The 20,000-nt window shown below is 48.3% G+C and overlaps 2 protein-coding genes across 2 annotated transcripts in view; one reads left to right on the plus strand and one right to left on the minus strand.

Annotated features, from left to right (window-relative positions):
- The window catches only part of LOC139762489 (uncharacterized), a 173,753-nt gene that overhangs the window by 41,190 nt on the left and 112,563 nt on the right, over nucleotides 1–20,000 (minus strand). The gene's annotated exons all lie outside the window — the stretch shown is intronic.
- Nucleotides 1–20,000, plus strand: part of Eaat1 (Excitatory amino acid transporter 1) — a 224,972-nt gene that overhangs the window by 6,672 nt on the left and 198,300 nt on the right. The gene's annotated exons all lie outside the window — the stretch shown is intronic.

The raw sequence follows: 20,000 nt of genomic DNA on the forward strand, positions 1-20,000 counted from the left end.
AACTTCAGGAGCCTCCCCTTGAAAGCATCCCGTTTTCTTTCACAAGAGCGAATGAGCTACTTCGTGGTTCCCACGCAGGGGGGTTGCAGATTTCAGACTGAAGATAAAGATCTGTTTAAGGAAGTCTTCATATATTCACTGTGCCGTGTGAAATTGCTCCTCGAGTTCCTCCGTTCGCTAATTCTGATGCGTTTCCTTAGATAAACATGGCCAGTGGACAGAAATTCTGAGAAATGATTAAAGTTTCGAATCCTCGGTACGCGCCCGGTCGAAGCCGTACCGAACCCTTCTGTTTTACTGCCTCTTTCGAAACAAGAGGGTTCGATGCCAGGCTGTACCGAGCCAATGGTCTCTGTCTCTCGAGACCAGAGGGTCCGGTACGTGCTTGGTCTATGCTGAACCGAGCAAAGTGTTTGTGTCTGTCGAAATAGAGGGTTGGGTACGTGCCGGTTCGAAGCTGCGTCGAGCCATTGTGTCTCGAAACAGAGGGTTCGGCACAGCTTCGTTCAGGCATGTCCCCCCCAGGGCTTTTGTTTGCGAGTATACATACGCACTATCGTTTTTCCTCCCTTGCCTCAAACACGACCCTTAAATCTGTGTGGTAATGTTTATTAATTGCGTTTTTGAGACGTTCCCGTAGGGTTGTGGCTCAGATAGATGTATACACAGACAGATAGATGAAAAGGTAGATGGAACACTCTTGGCGAGGGAATGTAGATGGTGTAGTCTTATTGATTTTATGGTCCCTTTAATCGAATTTTATTATCCCAGGATTTGGTTAATGTTAGTTTATCAACACGTGATGGACCAATTAAGCGTCTACTTGATAAATCTCTTTTGTCTTCAACCTTCCTCCTAAGTCTCGCGACCCTGACTGGCCAAATTCTTATGACCCTCTCGTGTGTGTGTGTGTGTGTGTGCGTGTATGTTGAAGGACGCGGAAGCGAATAGTCGAAGTGAAAGAGCAAATACTAAGGCCTCTGGAAGGATCGGAGACTCCTCCGGTGGACACTCGAGAAAGGGATCAGATCCCACGTGAAGGGGGATCGAATTCTCTTCCCGCCACCTGAGGTTTATGATGCGATCTTGTTTGTTGTTGTGGTTTACCCCCCCCCCCCCCCCTCCTCCTCTCTCTCCACGTCGTGTTTTGGTTTAATGGCGTATTGAGCTCGCTCTCGCGCGGGAGAGAATATGGCATCGCATGCGGCTATTCGGCCGCAAGCGGTATCAAAAACCCCTCGTCGATGATAATGGGAATTCACGGTGAGTTTGGCGCATTGTATTGTGCCGAGGTAATGAATGTGCCGAACAGAAACGCTGGACGTGTGTCCATGTTGTATATATATATATATATATATATATATATATATATACTTTGTCGCTGTCCCCCGCGTTAGCGAGGTAGCGCAAGGAAACAGACGAAAAAATATGTGGATATGTATATATATATATATATATATATATATATATATATATATATATATATATATATATATATATGAGAGAGAGAGAGAGAGAGAGAGAGAGAGAGAGAGAGAGAGAGAGAGAGAGATTATAGGGGCCGTTTTTCTGCACACTTTGGTGGACCAGACAATCGTACTCACTTATTATTTATCTTACAATGTACACAATGCGCGGCTCTCGAATATGCCGCGCCTGCTCTCCATTTCTGCACGTCAAGTTGCCAGGTTGTGTATGTAAAAATCCAGAAGTCTTAAGCTATGCAAATTTTTTTTTATTTCTTTGATTGACTTTCTTATCTTTTGACTGATGAAATAAAGAAAAAAGAAATCGTCTTGGAGAATTATCTTCGGATCATCTTTCGATTTCGGGGCGTGGCATCGCAAAGGGATACGAACGTGTGGTATGCGTGTTATCCTACGAATTAACCAGCTCGTTGGAAAGTTTTTTATAAAAGGATTTAGGTCGTAGGTTGACCTAAAGACGAGTTTACATTATCCTCTTTATCCTCTGAACAAGTTACAGTGTGTTTGCATGTTTGTTTATGTGTGTGTGTGTGAGAGAGAGAGAGTACACACACACACACACACACACACACACACCGGAGCACCACGCTTGAACCCAATTATTTAAAAAAAGGACCAAAAAAAACAGAAATCGACTCAGGAAGTTAGACTACCAACATGTCCATTACAAGGAGGTACGCCAGGCAGCTGAGGGGAAAGTATGTCAGTTTGCCATGAGTTTCGGGTGGGCCAAGTTCACAAAACGACGTAGTTTAAAAGGTCAGGAACGAAGGGCCCAGTTCCTCTGACCCTCCCGGCCAGTGTCTACGAGTGTGTGTGTGGGGGTTAATACAGTGTCATTCGCCTGGGTTTCTCAAGCCTCCCTCAGGTGCTGTGTGAGCTTACCACTCATGGTGGGGTAGAAGGTGTTTATCTATATAGATTATGGACTCTATGGTCCAGGTACTGTAGCACTGTTCTTGCTCTGTCTCTTCCCCCCATCCCCCATAGCTGCCATTCGGTGATTTTTTTTGCTGTTGTTTTCGTGTTACGCATATTTCATGGGGGTGATGGGAGGGGGATGCGTCTTTGCGCTTCCCTCCCTCCCTTTTCCCTCCCCCTTTTCCCCTTTCCCCTTTACTGCTTTACCACCTCCCCTCCCCCTTCTCCCCTTTCACTACTTCCCCTCCCTACATACACCCATTTTCCCCTTCCTCCTCCTCCTCCTTCTTATTCCTCGCTCTCTCTGGGACTTGCGAAACACAGCCTACAATACTCACTCAGCCTCCTCCCTCCCTCCTTCCCTCTCTCTCTCTCTACACTCCCGTGGGCCAGTTCCTTTAATCCAATTCAATTCTTTCCCCCCCGTCGCCCCCCCTCCTTCCGAAAATTTCCTCCGAATGGGGAAATAAATCCAATTACGACCCATTTCAATATACACGACTGAGGAGGAGCACCACCTGCTTCTGCCGCCGCTGCTGCGACTGCGGCTTGGAAATGAGATTTGGCCGCCCGCGCCCCCCCTCTCTCTCTCTCTCTGCACCGTGGCGTCTTGGGCAAGGCCAGAGAGGATCATTTGCCTCGTATTGTGCCGACGCTAAGAAGCTCCGGACGTCTTCCACGCGAATTCCCTGGCAAAATAAAAGAGAAAAATTTCCCTGCACCTCTCTCTCTCTCTCTCTCTCTCTCTCTCTCTCTCTCTCTCTCTCTCTCTCTCTCTATCACCCACATCACTAGGGTTTTAATTTGCCCTCACAGTTGGGCTGTAAGGTGTGTGTGTGTGTGTGTGTGTGTGTGTGAGGGGGCGTGGCTGTCGAAGGCAACACCTCCAGGTGGCTGGCTCTCTGGGGCCGAACACCTGTTGTGTGTGTGTGTGTGTGTGTAGGTGGGTGGAATACACGCAGATGTTTCCCACGCTACTTTGTGTGTGTGTGTGTGTGTGTGTGTGTGTGTGTGTGTGTGTGTGTTTGCGTCGAAGGAAAAAAGAATTGTGTTGCCTTGTCAGATCCATATCATCTTTATATCACCAGCACATGAAGTCAGCCTATCCAGCAGTGTGTATGTTGAAGAAAAAAAAATGGGAAAGGTGGTGTTGGTTCCTCTTCTTCTTCCTCTTCCTCTTCTTCTTCTTCTTCTTCTTCTTCTTCTTCTTCACCTTCTTCTTCGTCTTCTTCTTCTTCATAACGACAGCAGGTGGTGTTCGCCAGGACCGTACCTGCGCTGCATCAGTATTATTGCTGGCGCCTCCGCGGGAAACATAGACATGAGACGGACGCGCACGCCTCCTCCCCCTTTTCATACCTCCCCTCCTCTTCCTCCTGACCGTTACATCACCACCACCTCCACCTCCGCCTCTGGCACGGGCTAGAGAGACATCTCCTTCTTGAATACCCTTGTCTTGGCAGCCCGCCATGATGAGCACCTCGGATGTGTTCAAAGGGAATCCGAAAGAAGGGGAATGCAATCAGTGATGCATTTTTGGATCACTTCGAAGATGGATGTGAGATGATTCGAGGCCTTGTGTAATGTAATTCAAGGCTGTATGTGAGATGATTCGAGGCCTTGTGTAATGTAATTCATGGCTGTATGTGAGATGATTCGAGGCCTTGTGTAATGTAATTCAAGGCTGTATGTGAGATGATACGAGGCCTTGTGTAATGTAATTCAAGGCTGTATGTGAGATGATTCGAGGCCTTGTGTAATGTAATTCATGGCTGTATGTGAGATGATTCGAGGCCTTGTGTAATGTAATTCAAGGCTGTATGTGAGATGATTCGAGGCCTTGTGTGATGTAATTCAAGGCTGTATGTGAGATGATTCGAGGCCTTGTGTGATGTAATTCATTGCTGGATGTGAGATGATTCGAGGTCTTGTGTGATGTAATTCACGGCTGTATGTGAGATGATTCGAGGTCTTGTGTGATGTAATTCATGGCTGTATGTGAGATGATTCGAGACCCTGTGTAATGTAATTCATTGCTGTATGCGAGATAATTCGAGGCCTTGTGTAATGTAATTCATAGCTGTATGTGAGATGATTCGAGGCCTTGTGTAATGTAATTCAAGGCTGTATGTGAGATGATTCGAGGCCTTGTGTAATGGAATTCAAGGCTTAATGTGATGGAATTCGAGGCATTATGTGAACCTCCTTTCCCTCTTTATTGGTGGGGGAAAAGTCCACAAACCCCTGTGTCGTCTCACGGGATCCCAGTCCTCACTTTCGTGTCCCTCAGTGTCCCACAGACCAGTGTAGTGAGTGGGAGCAGAAGTCCCTACATTTCCCCCTGGGGGGGGGGGGGGGCCTGTACCACATTGGACACAGTGCCAGAAGGGATGGGCGTCTCTCTCTCTCTCTCTCTCTCTCTCTCTCTCTCTCTCTCTCTCTCTCTCTCTCTCTCTCATGTCGTAAAAAAAAAGATGGGATAGAGGAGGGGGTGAGGGAATGGGGGAGGGAGTATCAGCTTTAGATACCTTCATTTTCCATCCCTGTCTTCCTTTGCATCCTTCCCTCCCATGTTGAATCCCATCCCACGCCTTTCCCGTGTCGTCCTAATAGGTTCAGATGGGAGAGAAGGGCGTGGATCAGGTAGGAGAGGAGAGGGCGTGGTTCAGGGAGGTGGGCGTGGTACAGATTAGGGTGAGTGTGTGGCGTGGCTCAGCTACGTCACCAACACCTTTACTCACGTGTAAGTGTCTCCTTGTACTTGTATAAGTGTGTGTTACTTTATACACGTAAATAAAAGTGCGTGTTACTTTATACAGGTAAATGTAAGTGCGTGTTACTTTATACACGTAAATAAAAGTGCGTGTTACTTTATACACGTAAATATAAGTGCGTGTTACTTTATACACGTAAATATAAGTGCGTGTTACTTTATACACGTAAATATAAGTGCGTGTTACTTTATACACGTAGATATAAGTGCGTGTTATTTTATACACGTAAATATAAGTGCGTGTTACTTTATACACGTAAATATAAGTGCGTGTTACTTTATACACGTAAATATAAGTGTGTGTTACTTTATACACGTAGATATAAGTGCGTGTTACTTTATACACGTAAATATAAGTGCGTGTTACTTTATACACGTAAATATAAGTGCGTGTTACTTTATACACGTAAATATAAGTGCGTGTTACTTTATACACGTAAATATAAGTGCGTGTTACTTTATACACGTAAATATAAGTGCGTGTTACTTTATACGAGTAAGTGTTCATAATTCCTTACCCGACAGCAAGACCGACCTGCGCACAGCGCGCAGTAAACAACACCAGTCTGCGCAGCAAACACTCATAACCTTCCCCCCTGCAGGTATAACAACCCCTGCTCTCCTCTCCCCCCTCACTCTCACCCTCCGTTTGTTCTCACTCTCCCTCTGCTCTCACTCACTCTCCCCCTACACACCTCTCACTACGCCCTCCTCCCTTCCCTTTTTGCTCCTTCCTTCCTCAAAACAATAGCCCTTCGTCTGTCTGCTGCAGATTTATCCCTCCAAAACTGCCAGCGCCCCTCCAGGGTTTACCTCCAAAGCCTCCTCAGCCACAGACCTCACTTCCAAAGCCACTTCAAGCCTCATCTTCAGAATCCTTACTCCAAGAGCACTTTTACCAGTTCCTTAAGGATTCCACTCCAAATTATTTGTGTCCCTTCAAATTCATCTTCTTTTAAACCTCCCTCCTAAAACCCATTCCCTCAAACATTTTTCTCCTGTGACCCATTCCACTAAAAACCTTTCATCTTCTTACATGCTTGGGGGCCACCTCCCTTCCACCAGAACACAAACCACTACACCCTCGTCAGTAGCGTACAGAACACGGCCACTTCCCCTCCGTCAGTAGCGGACAGAACACGGCCACCTCCCCCTCCGTCAGTAGCGGACAGACACGGCCACCTCCCCCTTCATCAGTAGCGGACAGAACACGGCCACGTCCCCCTCCGTCAGTAGCGGACAGAACACGGCCACCTCCCCCTCCATCAGTAGCGGACAGAACACGGCCACGTCCCCTCCGTCAGTAGCAAGTGGACGGAACACGGCCACATCCCCTCCGTCAGTAGCAAGTGGACAGAACACGGCCACGTCCCCTCCGTCAGTAGCGAGCGGACGGAACACGGCCACATCCCCTTCGTCAGCAGCGGACCACGCCACGCCCTCAAGTGCGGGCTGGACACAGAGGAACAGCTGAGGTCATCGTAATTTCGACCTCACAAGGGCTTCCGGAACCAGTCGATACCACTCGCGAAAATTTGTTAAATTCGGAAATTTGAATATTCTTATTCGAAAATTTTAAGAAATTACATAATGAATTCAGAATATGAAATATCAATGATTATGGCGTTAGATTTACATTTAAATGTATTAGTCAAGGCATTAGATTTACATAGAAAGAATGTTATAATGTGGTAGATAAGGGACATTAAATTCAGGTCAGAAATTCTGTACCAAATTTATTGAGTTAAAAAAAAAGAAATGGTTGATTCAGATATGTGATATTCAGCTTCAAAATTTCAGTGATCAGATTAGAAATTCGATGAATGAAAACATCGAGGTTCATGATCTGATAGATTTAATAGATCTCTATTCTTTATAGTTCCTGTAATAGTTCGTTTCTTCTTGTTAAAGAAAACGTTCGTATTTTTTCTCAAACGTTTTATTCATTCGAGCAACGTTTGAATGTTTATTTGATACTCTGGTGGGAACTTGATGGCGGGTTGTTAACTTGGCCCAACTGTTTAACAGCACGGAACCTTGGCGGAACAAGGGAGTGTTAGATAAGGGCGGGATTCTTGTGGTTGAGGTATTCTGCTGTCGCACTAACGTCCAGAATCAGCTGTTCGGCTTTTGTAGGGCTTGACAAAGGGACACATGGTGGATCAGGAGTTACATTGTGGAGATAGTGGTTGGTGGATGAGGAGTTACATTGTGGAGATAGTGGTTGGTGGATGAGGAGTTACATTGTGGAGATAGTGGTTGGTGGATGAGGAGTTACAGTGTGGAGGTAGAGGTGGTGGATGAGGAGTTACAGTGTGGAAGTAGTGGTGGTAGTAGGTGGTAAGTGAATCTGGTGTTCTCTGTGTTAAAAGTGGTTCTTAAGTAATTAAGTGAAGGTGGTGTCTGCAGTAGTGAGTGGTGGTAGGGGGATGGTAGTAGTGCTACTTTAGACTAGTGGGGGTTGTTGTTGTTGTTGTTGTTGTTGTTGTTGTTGTTGTTGTCCATGTAAAGTGGTTGTGGTTATAGGTGATTGTTGTCCCTTAGCTTCATTTTGCCTCGTAGGTGTGGCACATGCAAGGTCGAGGGCCGGTGGCTGTGTCCTGCGTGAGCGTCGAGATCAAAGCTTCTGACGAAGTGTTCCTCGAAGCCAGCAGTCAGTTGGGCACTCCCCTCACACACCTTCATGCTGGATGTACCGAAGACACGCGCATGGTCCACACTGGGACTTAGATAGCCCACTGACTCAAGGGGAACAACAGTTTTTTTTCGTCCAGGACGTCTGTCGCTTCAGCTCAGGGCCCAGTCAGCAGGTTGGGGCATGAAGGACATCTTCGCTCCCCTGCGGGAGGGAGGAGTCGGGTCGTGTGGTACACACACTGCAGGTTCTTCGGCAAGTGGCAAGACGACTTAGCAAAGATTCAGAAAAGCCCGAGTTAAGGCTGACTTTGAAGGTTTTACCGGTGCTGTGGCGCAAGGAGGTGCTTATCTTCCGCCTGGAGGAGAGGCAGAAGGACTTGGGTTGAGAATAGATATATATTTAAGAAGCTTTAACAACTTGGACATGAGGAAGGACCAGCCATAGAAGAAGAGCATGATCCTGAATTCTGTAGGGATCGTTCGTGTGAGGGAAGACAAAACTAATGCCAGAGGATCTGAGATGAGGAGGAGATGGCCTCCTGCAGGGGGAGGTGGGTGTTCGACCCTAGTCACCTGCTTGGAACGTAAGACGACTGACGAAGCGACTCCGGGAGAAGGTGGAGACTGGGGTCGTGTCACAAAGGGGTAGTGGACAGCGACCCTGCGTCAGGAGGGGCCCCAGACTACCACCCCTGCCAGGAACCAGCTCCTCACTCGTGCCCCTGTGGCGACACAGCCCCTTCGGTGCTTCCAGCATGTACCTTCGCCGCCCACCGCCCACGCCTCTCCCGTCACCCCAACTTCTGGCGTTGCCCACACCTACCTACCTACTCCCCCCACCCCTCAACCTTCATCACACTAATCACCGCTGCGACTATAAATAGCGTTCGAGGAGGGGGGAGAGGGGGCGCGCGCCCACCTAACCCCAGCACTCACCCTGCGTTAACAACACTTCCTCTACCTCAGCCTCGGTCCATTAACTCTCCCCAGCCTTCCCTTCCTTCTCCTTCACCTGCTGCTCGGGCCTCGCCTCTCTCACACGGAGTCGTTGGGCCGCTCGATGCGGCTAATTGTTGGCTAATGTGTCCAGGACAAACGAGGGTGGGTGGGAGTTAGGGGGGATATCGACGACCTCCTGCCGAAGAGGGTGTACGGGTAAGGAGGAGGAGGAGGGCGAGGAGGCGAGAGCGGGGCGATGCCACGTCAGAAGGCAGGTGAGGGTAAGCGGGGGGAGGGAGGGAGATGGAACTGGGGCAGGGAGAAGGGGTGAGAGAGTGGGTGCGACGGCAAAGGAGTCATATGGGGATGGGGTGCGATATCGGAGGAGGAGGAGGAGGTAGTGCGAGAGTAGGTGTGATAATAGGGGGCTCCCCTGAGGGTGTAATCCGCGATGGGGAGCGGGGAGTGAGGGAGGCAACTCCCCCGGGGCTGGTGTGTAGGGGGAGAGGAGGAGGAGGAGGAGGGGAGAAGGAAAAGGGGTAAGAGAGGATGAGGAGGGGGAAAATGGGGGAAATAATTTACCAAGGGCGTGGGTGAGGCTGAGCCCTTTATCCCCCCCTTCCCTCTCTTCCCCCCCACCTTGGCACTGGTGTCATTTTGGGGGACGGGGAGGCGGGGCGCAGGAGGTCTATGGGCGTGGCCTCGTGTGTGTGTGTGTGTGGGCGTGGCCCTGTGCCTCCCACCCTGACGGTGCCGGACATAGCGAGGAAGGGGAGGGGCTTAGGGGGGAAGGGAGGCGTCGTGACCTTCACTGCCATCTTTCTATAGTGTCTCGTGTGAGGTTACAACCCAGCCCCACCACACCCCATATGGTTCCTCGCGAGACATCGTGGGGTTTCAGTCGCTGACCAGTTATCTGTCACCCATCTTCTGTTGAACAACGAAATTGAGATCTGTTTCTCCCAGTACTTCTTATTTTAGGTCTTCGTTTTCTTTAGCGTTTTTAGGTACTGACAGTCGGAAAAAAATATATATATATTAAAGGCCACAGAATTAGTGATAGGTCAGTCAAGGTTAACTCTACGGTTCTGTTTACCATTTCGGGAATTAAGGTCAGAGGTCGTATTTTCATATCAGTTTATGTAAAGTGTATCTATCGATGTATATATATGTATATTTTTTTTCATTTCGTACATCAGATTAAATCCTTTCGTATATCAGGTACAGCATTTCGTAAATCGGGTACACCGATTCGTAGAATGGGTGCATGTTTTCGTAAGTCGTGTGTATTATTTCGTAATTCGGTTTAAAGTTAAGTAAATTCCCTCATTAACTATTTCAATTACCGTATGTTAAGAGGAATGTGATTTAAGATTATTCAAATTGTGTTGAAATGGTTAAAGAATATATATATATATATATATATATATATATATATATATATATATATATATATATATATATATATATATATATATGTGTGTGTGTGTGTGTTTGTGTGTGTGTGTATATATCAAAGATTCTTCTATCTGGTGCTTGGAATGCTAGGACCTGGTGTTGAAGGATGGCTAGGAGTGCTGCTAAGACCCAGTTTTAAGGGATGGCTAGGAGGACTACGAGCCAGTCCTTTAAGGGACATCTAGGAAGGCTAGGACCCGGATCACAGGATGGCTAGGGATGCAGCCTGGGAGGCTAGGGAGTAGGCGTGGGGCGTCCTTGATCCAGATGGCTTAAGGTAGGACCTCCCTCCTGCGCTTTTTGCCTCCCTCCTCCTCCTCCTCCTCCTACAGGAGAACCCGTAAGTAAACCCAGGATGCTGGCGGCGAAGAGCAACAGCTTCTTTGTACACATGGGACCTCCCTCCCTCCTTCCCTCCCTTCCTCCTTCCCTCCGCTGTGTGACTCCCCCGTCCATCATCCTCCCCCCTCACTCCCTCCACCTCCCTCCCTCTTTTGTGCGTTTGCCTTTTAGAGATCCTGATTTCTTTTTTGAGAGGCGAGACTATGGCGTCCTTTATGTTTCTCTCTCTCTCTCTCTCTCTCTCTCTCTCTCTCTCTCTCTCTCTCTCTCTCTCTCTCTCTCTCTCTCTCTCTACCTGTGTCTACTCGCCCTTGTCTCAGGGCGCGGAACGAAGGATGTGTTGGAATGATTATTTTTGTGTGCACGGGCTGCAGTGAGGGTGAGGAGCGGTCGGCCTCCACTCCATCGCGAACGACCAGATGAACTCGGTGGTTCGAGCCCTCGTCTGTTTGAGTTACAGGACTTGGGAGGCGAGGTGGTCGAATTGAGAAACAGCAGGCAATAGAGGTAGCAGGTCTGAGAAATGAGTAGCAAAGAAAATAGCAGATTTATGAACTAACTAGCAAGAAAATAGCCGATTTCATAAGTACCTAGCAAAGAAAATAGCAGATTTATGAATTATCAAGCAAGAAAATAGCCGATTTCATCAGAGACTAGCAAAGAAAATAGCTGATTTCATAAGTAACTCACAAAGAAAATTTAAGAAATCGCCGACGAGAGAAATAGATAGTCGATTTAAGGAATGACATACAAACGAGGCAGCCAGTTTTAGAAATAATCAAAATACCAAATAACTAATACAATAGGAAAGCAACATGCGAAATAAATAACTTGAGAAATAAATGACCTGGGAAGTGATCAACAGTTTGAATGAAATGGTTTAAACAAACAACCCATAATAACTGTATGTCAAAATAAAGATGAGCCACATAGCAAAGTGGCAAAAAGAAGAAAGTGAATTAAAAGTGACATTTCTGCCCACGGCTTTCCCTTACTGCCTAAACCTCGCAGGGTACAGTAGATTAGAATACGTAGGAGAAGAACAGATTGCAGACCAACGTGGAGGTCGGTCCTGTAGCGAGGTCGCCTGCTGGAGGAGGAGGGAGGAGGGAGAGGGTCGTCGGCTCGCCTCCAAAGTAACCTGAGTTAACCAGGTTAAGAAGCGGGAAGGAAGAAAATAATAAGTTAAGGGAATTAACTCGGTTAAGAAGGAGGTCAGGCCAGGCTAAGGTTATAAAAAAAAGGGGAAGGACGGGGTTGCTGCTGCTGCCGTCGCAGTAGGAGGAGGAGGAGGAGGAGACATCCAGTGGCTTTACCACCCCCTGCTCGCCACCCCCACACACCACCGCTGGTGTGGCTAATCTTAAAAAGAGGTAGAAATGGGGGCCAATTACTCTTGAGAGGGCCGTCGGTGTACGGGCCTGACCCAAAGTGGCGTGGGTGATTATGTAAGTTCGTGCGGGGGGAAAGAGAGAGAGAGAGAGAGAGAGAGAGAGAGAGAGAGAGAGAGAGTGCGGGCCTGGAGGTCTTGTGTGGGAAGGGAAAGGGGTAAGGGGGGGGGGGAGGAGGCGGCCAACGACAAAGCCAACGATACAACAACAACAACAACAACAACAACAAAAAAGGAGATCCTTTTGGAAGAAAAGGGGAGAGGAAAGAAAATGGGGGAGGGGGTATGATATACACCAGACTAGCCAGGCCTGACGGTGTGGTTCATCTAAGTGACCTTCACTGGCAAACCTGATCAGAATGTAAATGGCTGAACAGCACACAGTGTAAAGGTAAGATTTACACGGCCTTTTATGCTACGTGTGATCAAGGTCTAAATGGCCTTGTGTAGCACACAACATCTAAATCTAAATGGCTTTCTGTAGCACACAAGATCTACATCTAAATGGCCATCTGTAGCACACAAGATCTACATCTAAATGGCCTTCCGTAGCACACAAGATCTACATCTAAATGGCCGTCTGTAGCACACAAGATCTACATCTAAATGGCCTTCTGTAGCACACAAGATCTACATCTAAATGGCCTTCTGTAGCCTGCACTCCTATGCCCAGAATTCATCTCTTCTAACATCAAGAAGAAATAACCAAGTGCTTGGAATTAGAAATTTTGAAGCATTAGACAGATATTTCATGACTTTTGAGTCTGACCATATACGACCCTCTAGCACGTCATTTACAACCCTTTAGCAAGTGGTGCGACGTGTGAGCACGACGTATACGACCCTTCAGTACGACGGCACGAGCCTTGGAGGTCGAAGGTGCGACTACCCTTGAGCGCGACGGTACGACTCTTGAGCACGGCTCTACGACCCTTGGGTATAATATAGCCTTTGGCTTTTGAGTTTTCATGGTCAGGTCAAAGTCCTCAGGTCATCATACCCAAGGGTCGTATCGTCGTGCTCAAGGGTCGTACCGTCGTGCTCAAGGGTCGTCCCGTCGTGCTCAAGGGTCGTCCCGTCGTGCTCAAGGGTCGTACCGTCGTGCTCAAGGGTTGTCCCTTCGTGCTCATGGGTCGTACCGTCGTGCTCAAGGGTCGTAACGCACTCCATCTCGCCCGGGTTCGAACCCCTCTGCACAGTGTTGTCGCCGCCGAAGCCAATCGCCTTGTAATGACTCCTGTAGAAGTCTTGAGGTCCCTCCGCCGCCCCCCCTCACCCGAAATGAGCAATCTTAATTTGCATATTTCTAGCTGATTCCTTCTTCACTTTTTTATTACTTTCTTTAGATAAGATTATAGACATATCTTTGAAAGAAAAGAAAGATTAGGTGACTTTTAGAAAAAATGATCTCGAAGGTGTTTTAAAATGTTTTCAAAGATTTTTCTTTTACGTTTTGCCAAGGCATATTTAAGATCAGTCACAGGAGTAGAGTAAATTAAAGCTTTTCCTGTCGATCGTTGAAAGTCATCTTATTTGCTGGCGTTTACAAGAAATGTTCTACTGGGGCGGTGTTCAGTATGCAAACTACATCCATTTACTCTCGAAGAAAATGAAAGGAGAGTAGATTTAATCTCCACGTCCTGTTAATCAACTGTGAATGGAAGCCGAGGAAGGTTTTTTTTTCGGTGGGGCGAATCGTCAGAAAACGGAAACTAAGTGTGCAGTTAATCAACAGAAAACGAGTGTTAATTTCCCAGCAAATCAACAGAAAATGGTCCTTAAGTAGAACGCTTCTAATCAGTATTTGATTTATCATGGCTGCTATATCCATGTTAATGAGGCGTGCATTTACATTTTTTATTAATTCATCATATTGACTGGAACTATTTTTTTTTTTCCTCCCCAATTCAAGTTTCTTTTTTTTTTACCTTCTGACTTGGATAAGGCTCGGCGTTCATGCCGTCCTGTACGACTGTGGGGATAGGGATGTGAACGATGGGTATGGTTGGATGAGAGTGTCTCGGTAAACTCCAGTAAGAACGAGAAATTGTTCCAGAGAGGGAGGTGAACGAGAGAAGTTATGGCGGCTTCGTGATGATGGGGAGTTAAATAGGGAAGTGGTAACAGGCTAAGAAGGGGCGAAGAAGATAGGGAGTGAGGACTGTTTAATGCTTTAGATGATAGGGTGGCAGATGCTGGGTGTTTTCGAACGCCGTGCAAGATGTGCGAAGTGGGAGAGAGCCATGGCAAGTGGTTCGGTGAAAAGAGAAGAGGTGGTGATAGGCTTGCGGAAGACGAAGTGCGGCAAGGCGGCTGGAGTTGATGGGACTGCAGCTCAATTTTTCAAGGAAGGGGGTGACTGTGTCAACGATTGGTTAGGATTTTCATTGTATGTATGGCTCAAGGTGAGGTGTCTGATGATTTGCATAATGCCTGAATAGTGCCATTATACAAAGGCAAAGGTGGACAGGGAAGTTATAAGTCTATTGAGTGTATTTTTAATACGTTCTATGGAAGAGAGTGGTGACTGAAAGGGTGGTGGTGCCATTGCACAGAGCATCAGACTGGGTAGGAACGATGTGGCCTCAAGGGTGGTAGAGGGTGTATGATCACGGTGTCTGTTTTGGATACGTTTAGAGAAAGAAGAAGGAGTTCTACGTGGCATAAATGGATGTAGAGGAAGTGTATGAGAGGGTTTGTGGAGATGCCTTGAGGAGTGTGATACGACGCGTGTATGGTGTGGGAGGGAAGGTGTTAAAAGCTGCGAAGAGTTTGTAATCCTTAAAGACCAAGTATGATGATAATCCTTAAAGACCGACTATGTTTACCGACTATGATAACACTCCTTTTAAGACCGAGGAGTATGATAATCCTTTAGGGCCGAGTATAACTATGATCAATAAAGACCGAGTATGATAATAATCCATGAGGAACGAGTATAATATAGTCCTGTAAGACTAAGCATAATCACTATTAATCCCTTCAGACTCGCAGATGATCCGTCAGAGACGCGCTGATCCAGTGTAGGTTAATATGTTTTGTGTTGATCAAATTTCTGAAGGTGAGAACCAAGACGAAACCGATAACTGTCTTGCTAAACGCTTCCCCCTTGACGATCTAATTTTGTACCCCGTTCCCCACGCTTTCCCTTACTGTCGGGGCTGAGGGAATGCATCATACACATCCCTTTCGGGGGTTAGAAAGGGGGAAAGGGGCTGGAGGCGTGTGGGTGGAGGGAGTGAGTGGGAGTGTATAAGGGGGGATGGGGGTGATGAAAGAAAGAGCAAGAGTCACCTCCTCCTGTTTCAGAAGGGGGAAAGTTATGGCGGCTGATGTGAGTTAAGGACACGGCGGGTTTTGGCAGCGTCAATAAGGTCACGAGGGGATAGGGGGAAGGCTGAGGTTATAGGGGAGAGTAGGGGAGGGAGAAGGTGGGGGGAGAGAGGATGTATGATGAGGAATGGTGGTGTAGGATGAGGAAGGGGGGGAGGGGCGTTGTGAGGTTGGATGTGGGTGGGTGATCGATTTCGAAGGAGACGCCGTAAGCGGATCCTACACGCATGGATGCGCTTGATCTTGGCCCCTGTCTAGGAGGAGGGGCCCAGACGTGGCCCAGGGACAGACCTTGAACGCTATCGGGAGTCGGAGGGACGGTGACTAACCCCCAAGAAGGTAGGTAGGGAGGTGGACGGGAAGAAAAGGGACACACACACACACACACACACACATGTATTGTTCCTCTCTGAGCCTGACCCAACTCACTCCCATAACACTGACCTCATGACACGTTTAAACCCCCATGACTAAATATATCTCTCTCCCCTCCCCCTCCCCCATTCCTTCACCCCATGGCTCCCCATCAAGCAGGCCCGGGGGAGGGAACAAAGCCTAGCTGGCCTGTCATGTGCATGGCCATCCATGCACGAGGTGGAGGAGGGGGTTGAACGGTGGGTGGGAGACTGAAGCGATGGAGGGAGAGGAGGAGGATGAAGGAGGGAGGGATGGGTTGGTGGCATGGAATGAGAAGAGGAGGAACAACATTTAGCACATGGGAATTCTACAGGGGAAAATGGTTGAATGAGGAGAGAGAGAGAGAGAGAGAGAGAGAGAGAGAGAGAGAGAGAGAGAGAGAGAGAGAGAGAGAGAGAGAAATATGTGATAAAGCTTCTTGGAGAAGGAGGATGACTTGTCTGGCTGGTGTTTATGGTTCTGCAGGTGGATGGTCGACACACATGCCTCACGGAAGGGTTGTGTGTCAGACAGACAGACGCATAGAGTCATAAGGAAAGTTACTCAGTGTTTTGAAGGAGACTTTGAGGCTGGAGAAGCGGGGTTACGTATGCAGGTAGCCAGGTTGAGTGACTCTTGGTGACAGTGGGTCTGTTGCATCGTGGATGTGTGCGATGTCACCATGGCTGTTTGGTATGTTCGTGGACCCGGCCCTGAAGGAGGTTCATCATTGAAGAAATTGTAGCTTTAAAACCTCCATCGCCGGGGGGAGTGGGAAGAGGGGTGGACTTTAGCGTATCTCGCCACCTGATCTGAACTGATCAAGGAACACTTCAGGAGGAAACGAGATCTCTTGTCACTACCAAACCCCAGAGATGAACCGACCAATGGGCTTCGCGCTGAAGCAAGCACGCCGGCCGCCCCCCTCGCCGGGGAAGTCAAACCGACCAATCACCGTCGCGGAGGTGCCGGTCGCGTTTTCCCGCCGTAATTAAATCGACCAATGGGCGTGTCGCGCTGGCGGGAGGAGGCGCGTCCCTCCCGCCAGATTTATGGGATCGTCCACGACGGTGGTCAAGGCGGTAAACGGCGCCGGGTCTATATTTCCTCCGAGTCTTTTGTGTTTTCCTTCCTCGGGCTCTTCCCGTCACCCTCGACGTCGGCTGGGAAAAATAATTATCCTCCCCGGCGTGATTTAAGAGAGGAAGATGGTGGTTGTCTGGTGTGGTGGCCTGTGGTGGGAGGGTGTGGTGGTATGTAGCGGTAGGAGGGTGTGGTGGCTTGTAGGAGGAGGAGGCTGTGTACGTAAATGTTTACTGCACACACACACGCGCGCGCACTGGACTGCTCCTGCTGGAGGTCACACGACGAGTGGGGATGTCCCATACCCACAGTCCCTCGGGACGAGTGGTGACATCCCGCACCGGTGCATAATCCCAGGGGAACGAGTGGGGACATCCCACACCCAAAATCTCCAGCTTTTTCATCGTAGACCAGCGTCCCTCTGAGCCACACGTAGGATAATCGGGGACGTCAGGGGTCCAACTAGGTCATGGGGATCAGACTAGGCCATTGGGGCGAACTAGGTCATGGGGGTCGAATTAGGTCGCGGGAGTCAAACGAGGTCATAAGGTCAGATTTGATCATGGGGGGGTTAATGTAGATCATGGGGGTCGATATTGTCATAGGGCGAAACCAGGTCATGGAGGTCGAACTAGGTCATAGGGTCAGATTAGGTCATGGGGTCGAACGAGGGATCAGCCTGGTCATTGTTTGTGGTGACGCCGTTCTTGAACTTCGGATCCGGATTTGGATTGCATGTCGCAGAAATATGTGTACTTGACAGATTTTTAGATTTATTCATTATTTTTTTTTTTTTTTTTCTAAGATTATCTGTGTTGCCGCTCAGCGGATTTTGATAATATGTTGAAAAAAAAGGAATTGATATTTGTAGGATTTACTAGAAGAGGCAGGAAAGGGAAGTTTTATCTATACATATAAGAGTGAAGACTTGGTACGTACGCGAGGTGAAGAGACGGGAAAAGCACGCGAGTGTAAAACTCCCTCCCTGTAACGCACACACACGCACACACACACACACACACACACACACACACACACACACACACACACACACGAGAGAGAGAGAGAGAGAGAGAGAGAGAGAGAGAGAGAGAGAGAGAGAGAGAGAGAGAGAGGACCGTCTCAGCCTTGAATCCTAGATAGGATGTCTTCAGCACCCACCCAAGCCACCTTGTGTTGGGACCCCATTTATACCCACCACACTATGCCTTGTGGACGCTCCTCCCTTCCCTTAACCACCCAACCCTCCTTTCCCTTCCCCCACACACGAGGGCCTTCCCTCGCATTCCTCCTCACCCTCCCTTCCCTTCTCCCTCCCTCACACAGGGCTTTCCAATTCTCACACACCCTCTCCACTCCCAGCTCCATGTTATACGCCGGGGCCCTCCAATTCTCTCACACCCTCTCCACACCCCTCCCAGCCCCATGTTATACGCCAGGGCCCTCCAATTCTCTCACACCCTCTCCGCCACCACCCCAGCCCCATGTCAGACGCCGGGGCCCCTCCAATTCTCTCACACCCTCTCCGCCACCCCCCCAGCTCCATGTCATACGCCGGGCCCTCCTCACGTACAGAGCATCATCAGGTCCCAGGCTGGCTGGCTAAAGGCTCGCGGCGTATACAGTGTGGCCCAGGATTTGCATATGCATAAGTTGCTCCGGTTGTCACGCCTCGCAAGCTGTTTGTTGTGAGGGAGGGGGCGGGGTGGGTGTAACTTTGTGTGTGTGTGTGTGTGTGTGGAGTGACGGGCTGTGTTTTCGAAGGCTTTTATTGAACTGACTTACGTATCAAAAGGCTGTGGTACTTGGTGCGGTGTTGTTATGGTTGTCTGGCTAGAGGTGTCTTGTGAGGGAGGGCTGCCCCATACCGCCAGCAGCAGCAGTGGTAACAGCAGCATTCACAGTCGACCGTGTCTCTACCCACCACCAGCGCCCAGGCTGCATGTGTGTTGGTACTTGCCTCCCCGCCTGAGCAGCCTCCCCTCGCCAGGCAAGACTGCTGGGATATATGTGTATGTATGATGTGATTATTACACGAAAGTGCACTTGGGAACTTATCCTGTTTCATTTTCCCCGTTGACTCATAGGAATATATATATATATATATATATATATATATATATATATATATATATATATATTGGCGAAAGTTTGTGACCATTACTGGAGTGTGCTGGAATTACCTACATTACTCTTAGAGTAACTAGAAACAATGTAAAAAAAACTGAATTTCTAAAAACTGGAAGAAAGAAAAAGCAGCTAAACTCTTAAACTGAAAATAGAAAAAGAAAAATATCATTAAGATTGGCTCTATGAAGCGGGGTTTTTTTTTTTTTTTCCAAATCTGGTCCCTGGCAGGGTATACTCACGGGGTATACTCACACCATTACAACACCTGTGTGAGTGTGTGTTTACGCTTGTGTATTTGTACCCACACCTGTGTAATTGTGTACTTGCACCTGTGTAAGTACACCGTTACACTAGAGTACTTCCACCTCTGTGAGTACATACTTACACCTATGCCAGTGTGTGAGTATACCTGTATATGTGTACGTACACCTGTGAGCCAGTGTGTCATTAGACCCGTGTACGTGTGTACTAACACCCCGAGAGCGAGCGTGTACACGCCCGAGGCGACCATATCACAAGATGTCTACGTCAGGTGAGGTTATTAATACTTGCCGTGATTGTGTGTCTGGTCAGGGGCGAGGCCAGGCTTGAAGTTGATGGCGGGGAGGTGGACGAGTTCCTCCATCCTCCCCAACCGGCGGGGAGACAAAACTAGGGGGAGGGACAGACAAGCTAGAGGGAGGGAGGGACAACTTCGTCCACTGGTGGGGAGACAAAACTAGAGGGAGGGACAGACAAGCTAGAGGGAGGGAGGGACAGGTTCGTCCACTGGTGGGGAGACAAAACTAGAGGGAGGGACAGACAAGCTAGAGGGAGGGAGGGACAACTTCGTCCACTGGTGGGGAGACAAAACTAGAGGGAGGGACAGACATGTTCGTCCACCGGTTGGGAGACAAACTAGGAGGAGGGAGAGATAAACTAGAGGGAGGGAGAGACAAACTAGAGGGAAGGACAGACAAGTTCGTCCTATATATATTCCATTAACCATTTTAGTGTTTGAAGTGAATTCGGGTATTACTACCACTACTACAACTATTACTGCTTCTACAACTATTACCTCCACTACAACTATTACTACTTCTACAACTATTACTACCACTGCAACTATTAC

The sequence above is a fragment of the Panulirus ornatus genome, chromosome 43, assembly GCF_036320965.1.
Source record: "Panulirus ornatus isolate Po-2019 chromosome 43, ASM3632096v1, whole genome shotgun sequence".
Classification (NCBI taxonomy): domain Eukaryota; kingdom Metazoa; phylum Arthropoda; class Malacostraca; order Decapoda; family Palinuridae; genus Panulirus; species Panulirus ornatus.